The 20,486-nt window shown below is 43.6% G+C and overlaps 1 protein-coding gene across 2 annotated transcripts in view; it reads right to left on the bottom strand.

The window, feature by feature from the left end:
* Window positions 1-456: 456 nt before the first annotated feature.
* The window catches only part of FBXO3 (F-box protein 3), a 59,834-nt gene continuing 39,804 nt past the window's right edge, over window positions 457-20,486 (bottom strand). Inside the window, exons 11-13 of one of the 2 annotated variants that reach the window (XR_012159383.1) lie at window positions 8,100-8,177; window positions 2,714-2,910; window positions 485-545 (exon numbers count right to left, since the gene is read on the bottom strand). The gene's annotated coding sequence lies outside the window, so the exon portion shown is untranslated. Of the gene's footprint in view, window positions 546-2,713; window positions 2,911-8,099; window positions 8,178-20,486 lie in introns of both variants that reach the window. The other variant, XR_012159382.1, reaches the window with a different exon arrangement.

Genomic DNA, 20,486 nt, shown 5'->3' on the forward strand with positions numbered 1-20,486 from the left:
ATGACATTCTGGGGTCAGAAAAATTGGTTCATTTTTTGAAATATGCTTTGATTGTTCTGAATTTTTCAACCATAAGTTTATTTTAAGTGAAGTATATTTATGCTGAGAACAAATTATGTGAAGTGCACTTTATCCACTACAGTCTTATGCTGCCTTGCTGTTAATTCATTCACTTGGACTACTTCAATTTGACTTTTTTATGTACCTGGATATATGACAAATGTTGTATATCAGATACACAAACCACTAGTTATCTTCATCAGGTGCTCAAAAAAACAAAGTGTACTGATGATCATTCTCAGCATGTAATTCAAATGGACTACATTAACAAACCTGAACTATATTAACAAACCGGAGTTTGACATTTCCAGACTGGAAATGCACAGACTTTGAATGAGTTAATTTTTCTGTATTTATTTTATTCTGTGGGATAGTATACATACCAAACCTGATCTGTAAGCAACTATCATCTCCATGGGTGCAAGTAGCATTGGTTGAACACAATGAAGGACTATTTGCACAGATGTAACACTTCAGGGCATATCCTAAACACAAAAATAATATTTTATCATTACATAGGAACCAGCAGCTTTCCTAATACAAATTCAAAATGCTCATAATGAAGGACTTTTCAATATCTGTTAGACCAAACCATTTCAAATCCTCAAATAAAAAAAAAAAAAAAAAAAGACTGTTCTTCTCTAAGTACTGCAAGAGCCTCTTAGGCCGCAAATTATTTATGAGTCTCTTAATTTATCAGCCCAAGTTCAGGGAAACAGCAGCTGCATTTAAATAAAGCAAATTGGGACTGCGTCCAACTGCTGCAATGCACAGACTGAGCCTTAAGCTTTACTACCCCAGGGATATTAACCTGAGTTTCCTACATCTTTGTTTTACTGGTGACATTGATGCAGAACTGCTTATCCTTTTAATCAGGCTCTTTGTCCTTTCCCTCTCATTGCTTCTTGCCCCACCCCTCAACCCTTCTTTCTTTCCATCATTTTACCTCTTCTGTTCCATGAACTGACTCTCTTCCTACTTTTTTCCCCTGTCGTGAACTATGCATGTTCTCATAAATCTTCAACACCATGCTGGTGACATCTTTTCCTAATCCTGACTGCTAGTACACTCCCTTCCTATCATTAACCTCCTTGTATCTCATGCTCTAATTTCTTATTCCTTCCCCCCCCCCCCACTCATCTCTGTTCTCATAAATCTTCAACATTCTAGAATATCTGTCCTAATCCTAACCATTAGCATCCACCTCCCTCATCTTCCCACATCATTAACTTCGTTGTCTCTTATGCTCTTTTTTCCTTTACCCTTCTTGCTCCCATCTCATTCTATGTTCCCACTGAAATATATGCTACTGATTTTTTTCAAAGAAGCAAATATGTGTCTGTCCATCGCTGCCTCCTGCTAAATGTAATATCAGACTTGCTCAAATGTGTGTGATTCCATCTTTAGGCTGTACCCTAAAACAGCTATAACCCCTCATACTATGACAAAAATGAATGTTTCTAGTTACCATTTTAAAACTAGAAAAAAATAGATGATAATGACACATCCTTTTTTGAAAATCTTGGCTCAAGTGCATTTGTTTTTGTATAACAAGTGTGCTTCAGGTGAAACCTTCTTTGAAACAGACCTATTTTCCCCAATCCTTGCTTGAATCCTTGAGCAGAGCCACGGAGAGAAGGAACTGTGAGACAGCAGTAGCCGATATTTGTTACACATGTAATTGAAGAAGGCCAGTCTATCGTCTTGCATTATATCTTTAATTTTTGTTAATCCTTTTGCTATCGAAATCATTTTAAGCATGGAGTAGGCCTTAATCCTGAGGCACGGGTTATCCATACTGGTACAACAAGGATCTTGTGTGACAAGCAAGATTGTTTTTTTATTCCATATAAGTTGCATGATAAGCCTATTTATTTGAGCAAAGAGCAAGGGGAAGATCTTGAAAGGTAACAGACTAAGGATAAAGTCATTCCTGGGCAAATATTCATTTTGGCTATTTCTATTCTCCCTGATAAAGATAGAGGGAGGGGACACCACTTTTCCATGTCCTTGGAAATTTCTTTTAACATATAGTTTATAAAAACAATTTTGGGAAAATTAGGACAAATTTAACACCTGAATAAGTGATTACCTTGCACATTTGAAATGCAAAATGCTGAAACTGAGAAGAATACGGTCTTTTGGATATATCCATTGTTTGTGATTTATTCCAGTTAATGCAAAAACCAGAGATCTTTCAAAAAATATCAACTACATTCAATAGTACAAAAATGCCATCAGCATATAAACTGGTTTAGTATTCTTTCCTGTTTATAGTCATACCTTCAATGACTAAGTGCTGACCTATGTACATTGCCAGCGGTTCGAGAGAGAGATTAAAAAGGAGGGGCAGGAGGAGACAGTCCTGTCATATGTTTTTTTATAGTTGAAATGTGAGAGAAGTAATTCCATTAGTTGATAATGAAGCAAGGGGAGAGTTGTGTAATACACTGACCCAATTCAGGAATATTGGTCAAAATCCAAATTTTTTAGAGCAGCCATTAGATGAGGCCATTCAATCCTATCAATGGCTTTCTCTGCACCTAGAGATAAGGTGATATGTGGGGGAAATCTGACATCTGAGCTTGTTGGATCAAGTGATGTTGGATCAAGTTGGATCATCAGCAGCCAGTCTTCCTTCAATGAAACCCACCTGATCTGTGTGTATAATTGATGGGATGATAGTGTTCAGTTGTGTTGCTAAAATTTTTACAATTATTGTGCTATCTGTGTTCAACAGAGATATGGGGTGGAAGTTACCACAGTTGCAACCACCTTTGTTCTTCTTAATATTAAAGTAGTTCTCATGTCATGAGACATGGTTCCTTTTTGGAATGTTTCAGTAAAGACCTTTGAAAAAAATAGAAGATACCTGATTATAAAATGTTTTGTAGAAATCTAACAGAAAGCCATCCATCCCAGGGGCCTTGCTAGAATTCACATTTTTATAACATGTTTGATTTCTTGTGATAGCTTTGTCCATATGTGACCTTGCACTCCATAATGTTTTATGGAAATATGCTTATGAGTGTGAATATAATGTAACTGGAATATGCTTTATGCAAAAGGTCTCTTGTGTGTTCATCCCATTTGTATGAATGTATCATTCTTGTATCTGAAACTAGGAATATGAAGTATGGCTCTGAGGTCCTATTGTAATTATGCAAAGTGTGGGCCATTGATGGTGGTTTAGAATCTTGATGGCTCCCATTGACTAGGACAATTGGTTGTAAATGGCTCTGTTTACTTGCAAGCCTTCCTGTGAGTCAGCCCAGGAAGAAGGGAGGCTGGGGTTTCACAGCACATGTGACCATGTCACATGATGCTGGAATCCATCTTAGTTCTGGTACTTTTCCATTTAGAAGGAGGGGTGGGGATCCAGAGAGATAAGACTCCCGCCTTGGACCAAAGCTATAAAAGAGGGTGGAACAGGACAAAGGGGGCTGCCAGTCATGAGAAAACCCCTAGTTACCACCTGAGCTGGAACTAACAAGGACTGCAGCAAGAGAAGGAATTGGGCCCAGACTAGGAAGGAGTCTAGTTTGTGAAAGAAGCTTATTGGAACATCTCCGAGTGTGAGATATTACCTGTATCAGTTTCTTAATGTATTAGGCTTAGACTTGCATGTTTTTGCTTTATTTTGCTTGGTGACTTACTTTGTTCTGTCTGTTATTACTTAAATCCTACTTTTTATACTTAATAAAATCACTTTTGTTTATTAATTAACCCAGAGTAAGTGATTAATACCTGGGGGAGCAAACAACTGTGCATATTTCTATCAGTGTTATAGAGGGTGGACAATTTATGAGTTTACCCTGTATAAGCTTTATACAGAGTAAATGGCTTTATTTGGGGTTTGGATCCCACTGGGAACTGGGTATCTGGGTGCTGGAGATAGGTGACCTGCTGAGCAGTTTTTGGTTAAAGACTGCAGCTTTGGGGCTCAGAGGTAAATTCAGCACGTCAGGTGACAGTCCCAAGGGGGTCTCTGTGACCGAACCCATCAGATTAAAAACAAAATTTAACTTAGGGTATTAAAAGGTAGGCCTTCAGTAAAATAATCAAATGTATTAGAGTTAAATTAGTTGTCTGATTTATATAAAGTTTGATAGAATTGCTTAAATTGATTATGTATATAGAAATCATAGAAGTGTAGGACTGGAAGAGACCACAACACGTCATCTAGTCCAGTCCCCTGCACTCAAGGCAGGACTATACATTAACTAGACCATTCCCGATAGGTGTTTCTCTAACCTGTTCTTAAAAACCTCCAATGATGGAGATTCCACAACCTTCCTAGGCAATTTGTTCCAGTGCTTACCTACCCTGACAGGAAGCTTTTCCGAATGTCCAACCTAAACCTCCCTTGCTGCAATTTAAGCCCCTTACTTCTTGTCCTATCCTCAGAGGTGAACGAGAACAATTTTTCACCCTCCTTGCAGCAAGCTTTTACATACTTGAAAACTATTATGGCCCCCCTCAGTCTTCTTTTCTTCAAATTAAACAAACCCATTTTTTCAGTCTTTCCTCATATTTTCTAGACCTTTAATCATTTTTGTTGTTTTCCTCTGGACTTTCTCCAATTTGTCTATATTTTTCCTGAAATGTGGTGCCCAGAACTGGACACAATACTCCAGCTGAGATTTATCAGTGCAGAGTAGAGTGGAAGAATTACTTCTCGTGTCTTGCTTACAACACTCCTTCTGATACATCCCATAATGATGTTCACTTTTTTTGCAGTAGTGTTACACTGTTGACTCATATTTAGCTTGTGATCTAACATAACTTCCAGGTCCCTTTCCACAGTACTTCTTCCTAGGCAGTCATTTCCCATTTTGTACTCCTAAGTGGAGTACTTTGCTTTTGTCTTCATTTAATTTCATCCTAGTTACCTCAGATCATTTCTTCAGTTTGTCCAGATCCTTTTGAATTTTAATCTTATCTTCCAAAGCACTTGAAACCAGGTTTGTGTGGTCTGCAAACTTTATATGTGTACTCTCAATGCCATTATCTAAATCATTTATGAAGATATTGAACAGAACCAGACCCAGGACCAATTTGCCCTTCCAGCTCAATTGTGAACCACTGATAACTACTCTCTGGAAACGCTTTTCCAACCAGTTATGCACCCACCTTATAGTAGCTCCAGCTAGGCTATATTTCCCTAGTTTGCTTATGAGACAGTCATGCAAGACAGGAAAAAGAGAAATCCTGTGGCCTTTGTACACAAGGATTTCAGCTTTTCTGGCACCATTCATTAACATTACTTTATCATTGAACTTCAGCAGCTTAAAGATGATGGGTTTGGGCTTGTCAGACTCTCATTGTCTAGCACCAGGCCTTTGATGAGCTCTTTCAGTATCTAAAAGGAGCAGCTGTCCATCCAATTTAAGTATGTCAGGGAGCAGTTTCTGAAGAAAGCTGATAATATCCTTCTCCACTAGACCCTCAGCAATGCCCAAGAGGCAAAGGTGTCTGTGAGAGCCGTAGGGCTTGTCTACATTACCTGCTGGATCAATGGGCAGCAATCAATCCAGCAGGGGTCGATTTATCACATCGCCAAGCACTCTCCCGTCAACTCTGGTACTCCACTAGGGCAAGAGGCGCAGGCGGAGTTGATGGGAGAGGGTCAGCTGTCAACTTACCACAGTGAAGACACTGCAGTAAGTAGATCTAAGTATGTTGACTTCAGCTACGCTATTCACATAGCTGAAGTTGCGTAACTTAGATCGATCCCTCCCCTAGTGTAGACCAGAACTTAGACATCCTATTTTTCTTCCAGTTTCTCTAGTCTAAGCTTTAAGGAGAAAGTTCCTTCTTTAATTTCCCTGGTTTCAATGGCAGTTTTTTGTAGCTCATTTTCCATGTGAGTTATATGGGGTTTTACATCACGTGTATCTTTACAGAGGCCACGAAAATCTTTTGAGATTGAATCCAGTCTGTCTGTGAGGAATTCTTTCAGTGCTGTAATATTCTAGGCTAGGTCCTGCTGGGTCCTGGCCGTGTAGTCTCTCCTTTCAGTTGCTTAAGTGATTCAGGCCTAGGTCTTTTGTTGTCTCTCATTTCTCCATTGGCATCCATATTCAACAGTTTGAAATTTATCCATGGGATTAATTTAAACTTTAAGACAGAAACTTATTGCCAGTTTTCCAGGAAAGTAAGGATTAAAGATGAATTGATATGTTTTGAGTGAGGAGGTCTGAGACTGGGCAGCCATCCTCCTCACAGGTACCATGTGACCCGCTGCTCCCTCCCCACCCCCAAATCCTTCTTGGGGGACAAAACAAAACAAAAGCCAAAACCCAAATTTCCTTTCCATAAGCTGTCAAAGGAAAAGAGAGAAAATCAAGCAAGAAGGAAAAGGATGGGAAGGGCCAGGAAGACTGGAGCAGGAAAAGTGATCAATGGCTCCATGTCTAGTTGGCAGCCAGTATCAAGTGGAGTGCCCCAAGGGTCGGTCCTGGGGCCGGTTTTGTTCAATATCTTCATAAATGATCTGGAGGATGGTGTGGATTGCACTCTCAGCAAATTTGCGGATGATACTAAACTGGGAGGAGTGGTAGATACGCTGGAGGGGAGGGATAGGATACAGAAGGACCTAGACAAATTGGAGGATTGGGCCAAAAGAAATCTGATGAGGTTCAATAAGGATAAGTGCAGGGTCCTGCACTTAGGACGGAAGAACCCAATGCACAGCTACAGACTAGGGACCGAATGGCTAGGCAGCAGTTCTGCGGAAAAGGACCTAGGGGTGACAGTGGACGAGAAGCTGGATATGAGTCAGCAGTGTGCCCTTGTTGCCAAGAAGGCCAATGGCATTTTGGGATGTATAAGTAGGGGCATAGCGAGCAGATCGAGGGACATGATCGTTCCCCTCTATTCGACATTGGTGAGGCCTCATCTGGAGTACTGTGTCCAGTTTTGGGCCCCACACTACAAGAAGGATGTGGATAAATTGGAGAGAGTCCAGCAAAGGGCAACAAAAATGATTAGGGGACTGGAACACATGAGTTATGAGGAGAGGCTGAGGGAGCTGGGATTGTTTAGCCTGCAGAAGAGAAGAATGAGGGGGGATTTGATAGCTGCTTTCAACTACCTGAAAGGGGGTTCCAAAGAGGATGGCTCTAGACTGTTCTCAATGGTAGCAGATGACAGAACGAGGAGTAATGGTCTCAAGTTGCAGTGGGGGAGGTTTAGATTGGATATTAGGAAAAACTTTTTCACTAAGAGGGTGGTGAAACACTGGAATGCGTTACCTAGGGAGGTGGTTGAATCTCCTTCCTTAGAGGTTTTTAAGGTCAGGCTTGACAAAGCCCTGGCTGGGATGATTTAACTGGGAATTGGTCCTGCTTCAAGCAGGGGGTTGGACTAGATGACCTTCTGGGGTCCCTTCCAACCCTGATATTCTATGATTCTATGAAAAGTGCAAGTCCTACCCTCTTTAAAAATAACCCATATCCAGTTCACACACTGAGACAGACAACTATGAAAAGCCTCTTTTAAAAATAAGTTTAAAATTTTTTAAATTCACAATTAAGATTTTTAAATAAAAATTTAATCTTGACCTCCCCAATGGATGATCCATGAGATTTCTTTAGCAAATTTTACCACACCATCCTCCTGATGGCAACATTGTAGTTGTCTACACATCTGAAAACTTATCCTATGAAAATTTTAAATCTGCTTCTACTAAATATTTCCAGTTTTTATCCCTTTGTCCCCTGGCTACCTTCTGCTGATACTATATCAATGAAACAGAATATTTTGTTCCTATACTGCTATGGGACGTTCACTGTATGCCTGCATTCTTGCTTCAGCTTGAAAACATTCTGTTACAGAAATCTACCTCCACCCCTGAACCTGCCCTCACCGCAGAAAGTGACACTGAAATGCTGTACATTTATATAAACTGCACTGCTTCCCCCGCAGTTTGTGTCTATAATGACAAATTCTATCCATGACCACACTGTGCACCTGTTTAATGTGACATTGGTATGTATGTAAGAAAAGTGTTAACGCAGAACCTCCAGGACACTTACCAGAACTGCAATAAGCAATCAGAACAATGAAGACAGTGAACAGGATACAATTTATTTTGTTCATGTTTCTTCCAGAATCTGGAAGCAAGAATAAATGAAAAATGGTTACATGTACCTTAGTTTATAATATTTAAAACCAGAAAAAGTTTTGATTAAAAAAGAGTAAGGTCTAGTAGTCTGAACACATGCATCAGGAGTCAGGAACTCCCAAATTCTAATCTTGATCCCAACAGACTATTTCTATGGCATTGGGTAAATCACATAACTTCTATGTGCTCAGGTTTCCTCATCTGTCAAATGGGGATAATACTCACCTACCTTACAGAAGGGACGTAATGAAGGGTAATTCACTGGTATTTGATACAAAGCTTATTGATATCAGAAGGCTTTGGACAAGTTCCTTAATGTTTGCAAAGTACTTAAGATATCGCATCTGCAAAGAATTATTGGATACTACATATGGATGTGGCAGCTATCTAGGAAAGGAACACTAGATCACAGTGTCACCATGAGGCAGCTCACAGACATGCTTGATTTACTGATTTCTGTTCTCTGTGTTTTCTATTTTTTGTTTATTTTTCTATGCTTAATAGCCCACCCAACCCATACTAGACTTTTCTGTTGGAGCATAATGCAATTCCTTTTTGTAGCACAACTCTCCCTACCTCTTTGTCTCAAGCTGTTATACTTGAACAGCCAAAGTCACAGAGCAGAAGCCCAGGCACTTCTTTAGGAGCATATATCATCTTTTCTAAAGGCACAATTTCATAAACAGGCTTTTAAAGCTCAGTACAATACCCAAAAAACAAAAGTGGGAATCTGGGGGCAGCTGCACAAATCTATCCCTGAGGAAACTTTGCCAAAACCAATGGAGTTATAACACGGATGAACTTGGCACAGTATATCCAGGCATCTGCAAAGGGCAAACCAGAGACATAATTTTGCAATTAGAATCGTATATTTTATGACCCTCCATGTCTTTTCATCCCTCCTACAAGAAGATTGTCAAACTCCCTCCATTTGAGTGAGTGCTTAATTAAAGTCTTGTAAATAGATTCCTACTGTACACACTAAGGATATTTACACACACAAAAAAATTAAATTAAAAAAATGCATTTGTGCAATATTAAGACTGCACAGTTAAAAAAAATACAATGTGAGAAAGTAAAAAGGCAAGGTTCCAGTATCAGTATCTAGGCCATACTACACATACACTGTTTTCTATTCCTGTTTTGCGGGACACATATATAAATCATAAATTACGTACCATAAAGACTACAGAAAATGAAATACAGTGTGGCCAAGGTAATGTCTCTACTGTAATCTTAATTTTGGATTTTGTGACTTTTTGTGATTTGAAACTGCAACATAAAAGTTGCATTAATGCAGATTTTTTGCATTTAATAATTTAAGTGGACGTATAATTCTCTTGATTGAAAGTAAAAAGAAAAGGAGGACTTGTGGCACCTTAGAGACTAACAAATTTATTTGAGCATAAGCTTTCGTGAGCTACAGCTGACTTCATTGGAATGCATGCAGTGGAAATGCATATATCAGCTTATGCTCAAATAAATTGGTTAGTCTAAGTTCCCACAAGTACTCCTTTTCTTTTTGCGGATACAGACTAACACGGCTGCTACTCTGAAACCTGTCATTATGCAAGGCACTTGATTGAAAGTGTAGTCCACATAGCTAGTATTAGCACTTATTTTATTCAGCAGTAATGCAAGGAACCTACAGGCCTGTATCCTGTAAGATATTGGCTTCAGCAGTTCACATAAGGCTTGAGGCCTATGAACTTTGGCATAGATAAATGTCCCAGTGGTCACGCCTAAGTTTTGGGGAACTGGGAATAGGGTGTTAAGGGGAAGTTTGTCCATAACAACCCCAGGAACATGAGCTAACATCAGCTTTTGGATATTTTAGGATAGACACATCTGCAGATGTCTGATCACAAGAGTGCCATGGCAATGAACTGACATATATGATAATAAGTTGGGATCATTAATATACTAACCTTTAGGAGAAGGGCACTCCAACATTAGTAGGGTGAGGAAATACAAATAAAGAGGGGAGAAACCTACTGAATATACATTAGACAAAGTGGTGTCAGCGTAACGTATTATAAAAGTTGTATCCCAGCCTTTGTACGGGGGGAAACAGATGTAGCCCTTGAATGATGGCCAGTGGTGATCATGAGGAAGGTGATGGTGATGAGGAAGATAATGGCCTACATTTCCTGTTGTTTTGCAAGGGACAGTGTGAGTATATGGATGTTCAGATGTACATTCTATATTACCTCTATCTACCATACTGGGTTATAGTGTTTATGACTTTGCGAAATGTATTAATAAACTATTGTAAATACAGAAAGGCTCCTAAAGTGTGAGTGTTGCATCGGGGTTCCCAACTAAACAGTAATTTTAATAATATGGGGCCTGATCTTTGGACAAGAACCTCTCAAACCTCAGAGTTTCTTAAGTAATCAATATAATTAATACACAGTCCATAGATCGAGCTACAAAAGTTCTAGGATTTAGATATAGTATGTAATATTTAGTTATGTTACATAGCAGCTCCTATATCAGATTAGTTCAGAGATCTATTTGTTCAGAAACAGGATGCTAGACAGCAGCCAATACCACATGTCTATGAAAAGACCGTTTTATGAATACAATTATGTAATAGCCTATTTCAGAGGAAATTTCTTCCTAAACCCATGGAGCTGGTGGCTGGCTTAAGTCTAAAATGTGGAGGGTTTGTAGCCCTTATAAAGCTATCATATCTAGTACAATTGTAGATATGCTTCTTACATATATTAAATAAATGTCTTTTTGGAATCCTACTAAACTTTTGCCGTCAACGGTCTGGTGCCAGTCAGTTCCACAGGTGTACTAGGAACTGTACACTACAATAAATTCAGTAAAACAATCAAACACAAAAACAAACAAAACAATGTTGAGCTTCCCTAAAAATGTGCAGTAGAATCTGTTCCCCTCTAAGAGGGAACGCATAAAAACCACAAAGATAGCGTTTCTTTGAAAATGTCAGATGTAATCTATCAAAGCCAGCCATGCATTATTTTTGAGCTGGAAGAATTGACTTTGAAAAGACTCTCTTGATCTTGAATATCTATTGAGGATAGCAACATGTCACAAAACACTAACCTCCCTTGTTCTCCTAGGTCTCAGTTTCAGAAATCACTGCCATAGAGAAGAAGCCAAAAAAAAAAGAGTTTTCTAAATCTAAATCATTGGTCAAAAATTATGCATGAGTCACAAATCTTAAAAGCAGAAAAAAAAAGGCACAGAAGACAATATAATCAGGAGAAAAGAAAAACAAGGGCTTATTTCAAACTGTTGCAACAAACACTGTGCCAAGTGATACATAACCATGCACTTCCTTTCCAGACAGCAATACTGTACTAAAATCACAGTCTTGCAGTAAAAACTAAGCAGCATTTTATTTTTCCATTTTCTAAAAAATGTAAATACATTTTAAAAAACCCACTAAAATGCCATATACGTTATTTCACAAAACGCAAAATTGAAAGATCATTTTGTACAGAAGCACCTTTGTTAGTGCGTTCTGAAAGTCTGCCATCAGCAGCTGCTCTACAAAATTAAAGCAAAGATACTGGAAAACTATCCATTTCACTAAAAAATTCCAACTACTTGGATTTAGGGCTTGGCTACACTTGCAAGTTAGAGCGCTTTAAGGCAGCCCCAGGCACCCTAGCTCCTGAGATGTCCACACTGCAAGGCATGTAGAGCACCTGGACTCTGCAGCTGGAGCACTTCTGGTAATCCACCTCCACGAGAAGTATAAAGCTTGCTGCGCCCCCGCTGAAAGGCCCGCATCAGTGTGGACGAGGTGTTGCATTATGGTGCTGTGATTAGCCTTCAGAAACGTCTCAGAATCCCCTGAAGCCAAGTGGCCACTCTTCTCATTGTTTTGAACTCTGCTGCAGGCATGTGGATACCCCTTTCAAAGCTCCGTTTCTGACAGCCAGAATGCTTATCTGCTCCGGGACAAAGCAAACCATTAGTGTGGAATGCTGCTGTTTGAGTGTGTGTGGGGGGGGAGGAGGTCTGCTGCTGTCTGAACTTACTCTCTGCCCCTCAAAACACACTGTCTCTCCCCGCACATACACACAGCACACTCCCTGTCACTCTCCACCCCCCATCCCATTTGAAAAGCATGTTACAGCCACTTGCACACTGGGATAGCTACCACAATGCACTGCTCTTTGTGGCGTTGCAAGAGCTGCTAATGTGGCCATGCCAGTGCGCTTGCAGCTGACAGTGTAAACACTGCTGTGGTCTCCGAAGGCTGGTTTAACTCCCATCTCTCTACATCTGAAAGTGTAGCCATGCCCTTAGTAGATGTTCTCTCTCCGTAGCAAAAAAAACCAAAACACACAAACAAACAGGACATCTGACAAATCTGTTCATTTATTCCTTCTTAAGTATGTTGTCAAGTGGCTGCAGCAAGAGCATATTCAATACAAGCTTTGCATATAGTGTCACAAGCTTCTTAGTCAAAGTCACAACAGGAAAAAATCAGTAGCTTGACAAAGAAATTATGCTTTTAAATATGGTGAAAGTAGAGAACTGGTAATCAGTACCCTTTGGTGATAGCCTCTGCACTGCCAGTGACTCACTGTTTGACCCTGGACAAGTCATTTTAGAATGATTTCCCTTAAACTCTCTAAGGAGGGGTCTATTTTCTGCTCTGTTGTGAATTCCTGGCTTCTGATAGCCCTAATAGCTGTCTCGGGTGTAGGGAGGGACTCCTTCCACCTCATTCCAAGAGAGACACTGCTATTTTCTGCTGAATAGGGGCAGGAGATTTCCCCTTCCCCACAGCTGCTTTTTTACCCTCACAGTTCACTTCTGAGACAAGAGCTATATTCCTTTTTGCTAGGGTTATTACATTAACACAGTCCATAGTACTTTGGTAATGATATGTTGTCTGTGTCCAATCAACACATCTGCTGCAATGCTATCCAGTATGCCAACATTTAGAGTACCTTGTATATCTTCCCATTCCTGTTCTATTTAAGCTCAAGGCACAGTAATTTCAAATTTTCCTAATGCAAGGAGTCTTACATTTTTTCCAGGGAGCATACCAGCTTCCCTAACCAGATTTGTTCTGACCAGAGAAATCTGGGCACCAGTAGCTCACCAGCCTTGGTAGATTTGCCATTAGCCTTGGCATCTTCAATAAACTCTTTAACAATCTCCAATGGATCAGACCTTACAAAATTCACTGGGGCCCCTTCAGGGAGCCTCCTGGTTCCCAAGTCTAAGGCAGCAGGTGCATTAACTTGGAGTGACAGGGGTTTGTATTTGGATTCCCCTGGCTTAGGGCAATCTTTTCTCATGTGCTTAGTGCAGCCATATGAGTAACACTTTCTTGGACTGTCCTCCTGTGATTGAGGCCTGTAATTATGATTACCCAGAGGGGATCAGTTGTGGGGACTCTCCACCACCCTTGCTTTTGTCAGGGATAAGACAGAGACTCTCTCTCTTTACCCTGGGCTTCTGATCTTCTCTCTGGGGTTTGCATTCACTGGATGCTCTGGCTTGTACATAGGAAAAAGCAAAATTTGCTGCCTCTTGTTCCGTGCTAAGGGATTTATCCCAAATGGGCACCTTGATTTTTTTGAGCATATATTCAGGAAATGTTCCTTTGCAAAGAGGTCAAATAACGGGTCACAATTCTCTACCGCTTTTCCCTTTTGCCCACTTTTTTCACTGAATCACATATTTTATACACATATTCGCTAGGATTCATCTTATGCTTTTTGAGATTCCTGAATTTTAATACACTTCAAGGGTGATTTGAAACTTTGCAACACAGTTTTTGAAAATCCATCATATTTCAAAGCATCTCCCATCTCCATCTCACTAAACATATGCAACACTTCTCCTGAGAGCTCTGAGATAAGCAGGAGAACCCTCTTATCTTTTGGAATCTTATGCAATTTGCAAATTCTTTCAAAAGTGGTGAGATATTTTTCAACACCATCTGTTTCTCTGTATGTAGGGGACAGTTTGCCCCAGTCGGGTGACCTTTGGGGAGGACTGATCACTGCTTGAGGGTTTTCAATCTCTCCTGCACCTTGGGTTCATGCTCCCTCACCTCATGCTTCTGCTTCTTAGCTCCATGCTCACTGATGGTCAGTCGTTTCTGCTACCTTTTCTGCTTCTCAGCTTTCAGGGCTCTCTGGCGGACTGCTTCTTCCTCTCTCTGGGGCTGCACGTTTTCCATCCTCCAGTACCATTTATTATTCCTTCTCTGCTATTTCTAGGTTTTTGGTTAGGTCTGCTCTCTGCGAAGTCTGTATCTCCATCTCAGCCAGTGAGAGTTACATGGCTGTCTCACTGAGAGCTGTGTCTTTGCCATCATGTTCTTTCGGTGGTCTATTATGTTTACTCATCTTACACCTTCTTTTGCTGTATTTCTCTTACCCGAAATAAGCAAACAAAACAAAACAATAAACTAACCTTTTTTTTGGTTCCCAACCTTCTCCCTTGTGAATCTCTCAGAATCTAATTTTTCAGTGCTTGGATTGTGATTGTTCGCTAACCAGACAACTGTGTGTAAATCCTTGCCATGACTACACCAACGTGATGCTCCCCAGGGGTAACCAGGGTTGTGAGGCATCTCACCACTACCTGCCCTTAGTGTGAAGCAGTCTTGTCTGTGCCTGCTGTGGATCAGCTCCCTGAAACCAACAGCCTCTGGCCGCACAAGCACTGTCTTCCACAGCTCCACAGACCTTGCCATTTCAGTATAGGCTAGTACCAAGTACACCAACCCCTGAGTCCTTGGAGCACTCCCTGCAATATTCAGTCCCAGTCACTACTGGCACTCACAATAACTGCCAAGTAAGCTACCTCCAAAGAGACAGTGTACACACAGCTTGACTAATACAAGGTCCTTTATAACATTTCAGCACTGAAATACATGTACAGTAAAAACAAGCATAAATTTATTCACAAAGATTAAGATTTAAGAGATACTGAAAAAGGATAATGAGTGGAAACAGAACTGGTTACACATGAAACAAAACATAAAATAAAGTGGTAGGTCTACACTTATGAATGGTTACCATTCTTATTTAATAAAGTAGATCTTCTCCCAAGGATTCAGTGTCTTTGACAGAGCAGCTGGTTTTCAGTCAAAACCAGGATCCAAATTTTCATGAATATCCACATGCCCTAATAGGGAATTCCTCAGCAAATGGATACCAACATGGCTTTTTGCTTCTCCTTACATTTCCCATAATTCAGTCTTTTCACCCCAGAGTCAGGAGAACAGCTCCTTCCCTCCCCCCGCCCCCCCACCAGCATTGTTTGTTCTCCAATGTGTTGGCTGCAAGTTGTCTTCATATCCTCATGTTGACTTGAAATGCAAATGCTTACTCTACATATGAACCTAGGCAGACATGTGAATATACATTCCTCTGTCTGCCAAAACCAGTTTTTCACCTCTGCTGAGGAGTAACACCTTGATACTAACAATAAGGATATATTTTCAGTACATATACATGTCTTCTTAAATATAATCAGTACATACATTTCACAATAATATGAACAATCAGCATGATCTTGACTTTCCTTTAAGATCTCAAACAACATTCTTTATAGATAAATATTATGAAAACAAAGTGTTAGATGTAGTGAGTTTGTCAAGCCCGATAAGAGTTGCTGTTACAGAACAGTAAACCCTTTTCCAGTTGGCATCAAGGCGTTCTTAGGGCCACAATAACTACACTAGGTTTTCTATTTAAAGCAGCCGATCACTGACTGGTCCCTGTTTGTTTGTCTGCATACAGTGCCAAGCCCTAAGAAGGTTTTCAGATAGGTATCCTGAAAAAAATCAAAGGACCTGTCTTTCAGCACAATAATTTCTGTAAGAAGAATGATTCAAACTTGCTGAGGAGAGTGGGGGAAGAGAGAGAAGAAACACCTCCCAAAAGAAAAAGTCCTAGATTACAAGCTCCCCCAGTTTGACCATAGAGAAACTGATAGCTCTGAGCATTCTTCTCAGCAGCAGCATGACCCTCCCTTTTTTTATATCAGTGGCTGCCATCTGTCACTCACAGAGCTCTAAATTGTGGCCCTCAAGAGTACCTATCAAGAAAATGCTGTATCTGATAAATGAAGAGCTGTTCCCTCAGTGCACACTGTGATTTTTTTTAACTGAAATGTTTGACTCAGTCTCATCACTACAGCAAGGAGGTAAAGGACTTACCTTCTGGGCTGTGGGAGCCCCAAGGATGGCAATACAGGAGCTTGACTGGCTGAGTCTGAGCCTGAGCCTAAGAAAGTGCATAGTGAAGGACTGCTCCCCTCCACACACAGCTTCCCAAGGCAGTGCAGGTCAGGGAGAATGGAACACACACATATATAGATAAAGATCATAAGCTGAGAACCAGCAACTAATTAGGATTCCATGTGTCTCTGCCGCAGCCCAGATGAGAGCAGGCCCAGATGAGAGCAGTCTCATGGCTGCTCTAACTTGTACCAGCTGCCTGTGAACCATAGGCTACCTGAAGACACCCAGGGGACAATGCATATTAGCCTTTTTCCTCCCACAGAGGGGACATGGTTTCTGCTCCCTTTGTGCCAACAGCTTCATCTGCCATTTGTCATAAGTATCTGGGGAAAAGTAACGAGCTTCTGCGTTGTCTGTCATAGTCTGGGAATATTTTCCTTTAAGCCTAACCCCCCCCCCCCCGCCACCACCACCTTCCAGAAAATCATGGCTCTGCCAGGAAACTGGCAAGACCATTAGCACAGTGGGAACAGTATCAGGGAAACCCAAAGTCCCAAAGAAATTAATTCGCTTTTTTACCACACCAGACCCCGTCACAGTGCCATAGTGCTGCTGACGCTGCCTTCTCACTGCTCAGCTCAGAGATAGGCCAGATTCTACAGAGACGTAGCACAGTGCAGCACTGAGCCAATGCTTCATCGGTGTCAGGCAGGAAAATATGGAGTAAGAGACCCAATGGTGGGACTCAGATTGTTCTCCCTCCTACCACAAGAATAACTTGAGAGAGCCCTGCTCAGCCATAAATACCCACCCACAATCCAGCCAACCCCTCCTACTACTTCAGTGATCCCCAGACTTCAGGGTCAGGCCCCGCCCCTTACCCACGTCCACACCCCCCGGGAGCTGGGGCCAGGAGCAGGGCTGTGGCTCCGGGGCTAATGGGGCCACAACTGGGGTTGAGTCTTGCGCCAGGACCAGGAGCGGAGCCCCGTCAGAGGCTTAGGCTGGGGGTAGAGGCCAGGAGTGGAGCCGAGTGGCAGGGAGCTGAGCTGCGGGTAGAACAGGGCTGGGTAGTGCTCCCTCCCCGCCTGGCCTGCACCCCACCATGCCCCCTGGAAGTTCCTCCATATCCCCATAGTGGGGAAGGGGGGGCATGACCCACAATTTGTACGACATCAAGAGTGGGAGTACCCAGTGCTTAATTTCTGCCATGGCTTGCCAAGGCTGATCTCCAGCACCTGTAGACTTGGCAGTTAATAGCTAAAGAGCCCTGTGCGGATACCCGCTTTATATCCACAGATGCAGATATCTGCAGTTATAAAGCAGATATCTGAGGAACAACAGGACTCTTCTGGGAACAGCAGTGGCAAAAGCAGCCTCACATCAGGCCACCGCGTCCAGGAGCCAGCACCCTGCGCAGGCAGCTCCTCTGGCATGGCTTTACCACTCCCAGCCCTGCCCACTGGGGCACTAGGCTCAGCAACAGCTGTCCCTGGTTGTGCTAGTCCAGGAGTGTGCAAGCCGCTGAGCCTGGTACTCACTCCAGTGGGCGGGGCTGGGGGCAGTAGAGCCACACCAGAGGAGCTGCCTATGCAGGTCACTGGCTCCTGTGAGTGGCAGCCTGAGTGCGGCTGCTTTCACCTGCCGTTCCTGGTCGAGCCCTGCAGCTTCTCAGATATCCACTTTATATCCGCACATATAAATCTGGTTTCCGCGCAGGGCTCTATCCATAGCCCTGGCACCTCTGGGCTTGCTGCATCAGTTATGAATGTAAAAAAATTTAATTACAAATTAAGCACTGGGAGTATCTCCCCCTCTGTCAGTTCAAGGGGACCCCAAATCGCGTACAACTGTGTCTGAATCGCTCCTTTATGCCTCAGAAGAGAGACTGTAGAATGGGACAGAAAAGGCACTGAAATGAGTGTGAAGATGAGAGAGGAGATGGGGTGATGGATTGGGAAGGGGTGGAGGAGAAGGGAGAACAGTGGAATGAGGGTGAAGGTGAGGGAAGGGGCTGGGGGAGGAGCAAGGTGGGTGACAGAGGGGCTGGGTGGGGAACAGGGGGGACAGTGGAATGAGGGTGAAGATGAGGGAAGGGGCTGGGGGAGGAGCAAGGTGGGTGACAGAGGGGCTGGGTGGGGAACAGGGGGGACAGTGGAATGAGGGTGAAGGTGAGGGAAGGGGCTGGGGGAGGAGGAAGTGGGGTGACAGAGGGGCTGGGTGGGGAACAGGGAGGACAGTGGAATGAGGGTGAAGATGAGGGAAGGGGCTGGGGGAGGAGCAAGGTGGGTGACAGAGGGGCTGGGTGGGGAACAGGGGGGACAGTGGAATGAGGGTGAAGATGAGGGAAGGGGCTGGGGGAGGAGCAAGGTGGGTGACAGAGGGGCTGGGTGGGGAACAGGGGGGACAGTGGAATGAGGGTGAAGGTGAGGGAAGGGGCTGGGGGAGGAGGAAGTGGGGTGACAGAGGGGCTGGGTGGGGAACAGGGAGGACAGTGGAATGAGGGTGAAGGTGAGGGAAGGGGCTGGGGGAGGAGCAAGGTGGGTGACAGAGGGGCTGGGTGGGGAACAGGGGGGACAGTGGAATGAGGGTGAAGGTGAGGGAAGGGGCTGGGGGAGGAGCAAGGTGGGTGACAGAGGGGCTGGGTGGGGAACAGGGGGGACAGTGGAATGAGGGTGAAGGTGAGGGAAGGGGCTGGGGGAGGAGGAAGTGGGGTGACAGAGGGGCTGGGTGGGGAACAGGGGGGACAGTGGAATGAGGGTGAAGTTCAGGGAAAGTGTGGCTAGCTTGAAGGGAGGTGGATGAGGCAGGGAGCCAGGCTCCATGTCCGCTCCCCTGCAGCGGAGGTAGCTTTTCCCCCGTGCGGGTCTCTCTCTTCAGCCCCTCCCCACAGAGAACTTTCTTCAAGGGCCCTTGTTCCCCGCGCAGGCCCAAGGCGCCCCTCCGCAGCCCCGGTTAGCCACAGACCCGAGCGGGAGGCAGGTCCTCCCCGCCGCAGCGCCTCTGCGGCACGCGCGCTGCACCTCCCCACCGCCTCCAGCCTCCCTTCTGCACCCGCCTCACCCCTCTGCAGAGCGGGGGCGGCTGAGGGGAGGGAGGAGTCCGCAATCTATCCCTCCCTTGGAAAGGGGGCTTAGGCCCTCCAGAAGCGGGGAATAAATATGGGCAGGTTGCCGGCTCAGCAGCAAAAGGGACAAGGGAGGGGGAGGCTCTGCTCCAGCAGTAAAACAGCCTCTTCCTCTGCACTGGGGGGAGAGCAATCCATGCCCCCGGTGGCAGAGGGGAATAAGGAGAGCAGATCTTGTGGGTTGATGCAGCAACCCCCTACCCCCATCCCGCAATCCAGCCCTCTAGCCGGCATGCATCTCCTGAGAGCGCTGGTCTCCGCAGTTCCTCCGCACTACAGTACGCTCCAATAGCCTCCTACCTGCTCTGAGCTTGCACCTGTCCAGCTCCCCGCTCACTCTGCCTCCCTGCTAGATTCACGTCTGCTGGAGAAAGCTCTCCCAAGCCAGCCCCTTCTAGCTCCGTCAGCAGCACTCAGCTTCCCTGTTGGCTTTTGTTCTGACATGGGGAAAGTGAGATGAGAGGGAGAGGAGCAGAAAGCCCACCCTTTAGTTCCCCACACTCGCGTCGCATGGTAAGTCACTCCGCAGTGTGTTCGATCAGGACCTGTGCTCTCCCTTTCTTTTGTAATGGTTTGCATTAGAGCTTGCTAAGTAGAGTCGTGTGTTTATGTTATTTAAGCGAGGTTATCTTTCCCCCTCTACACTAAACAAACAGGGTAAGCCGCTATTTGGTTCAGTGAGTAGTTCTGATCCCTTTATGTGGTTTCCTCAATCCTTGCCACCTATTTCCAAGCTGTCAATGAGTCTTAGGGAATATTTTTTTCACCTCCTCTGCCTCTTGTAATTTGCACCTGCCCTCGAGAAGTGGTATTTTGACTTTGGGCTGGGGTTGGAGCCCTTCTAGAAGCTCCTGCTCTGCCCTGGGACTATTCCATTTACTCACATTCAGCATCTTGGTTAAGGAGCCGAAAAAGTGAACAGCAAATACACGAAGTTCATAGATGATGTTAGTACATCTTAAAGGTGAGGG

The sequence above is a fragment of the Lepidochelys kempii genome, chromosome 6 (assembly GCF_965140265.1).
Source record: "Lepidochelys kempii isolate rLepKem1 chromosome 6, rLepKem1.hap2, whole genome shotgun sequence".
NCBI lineage: Eukaryota > Metazoa > Chordata > Testudines > Cheloniidae > Lepidochelys > Lepidochelys kempii.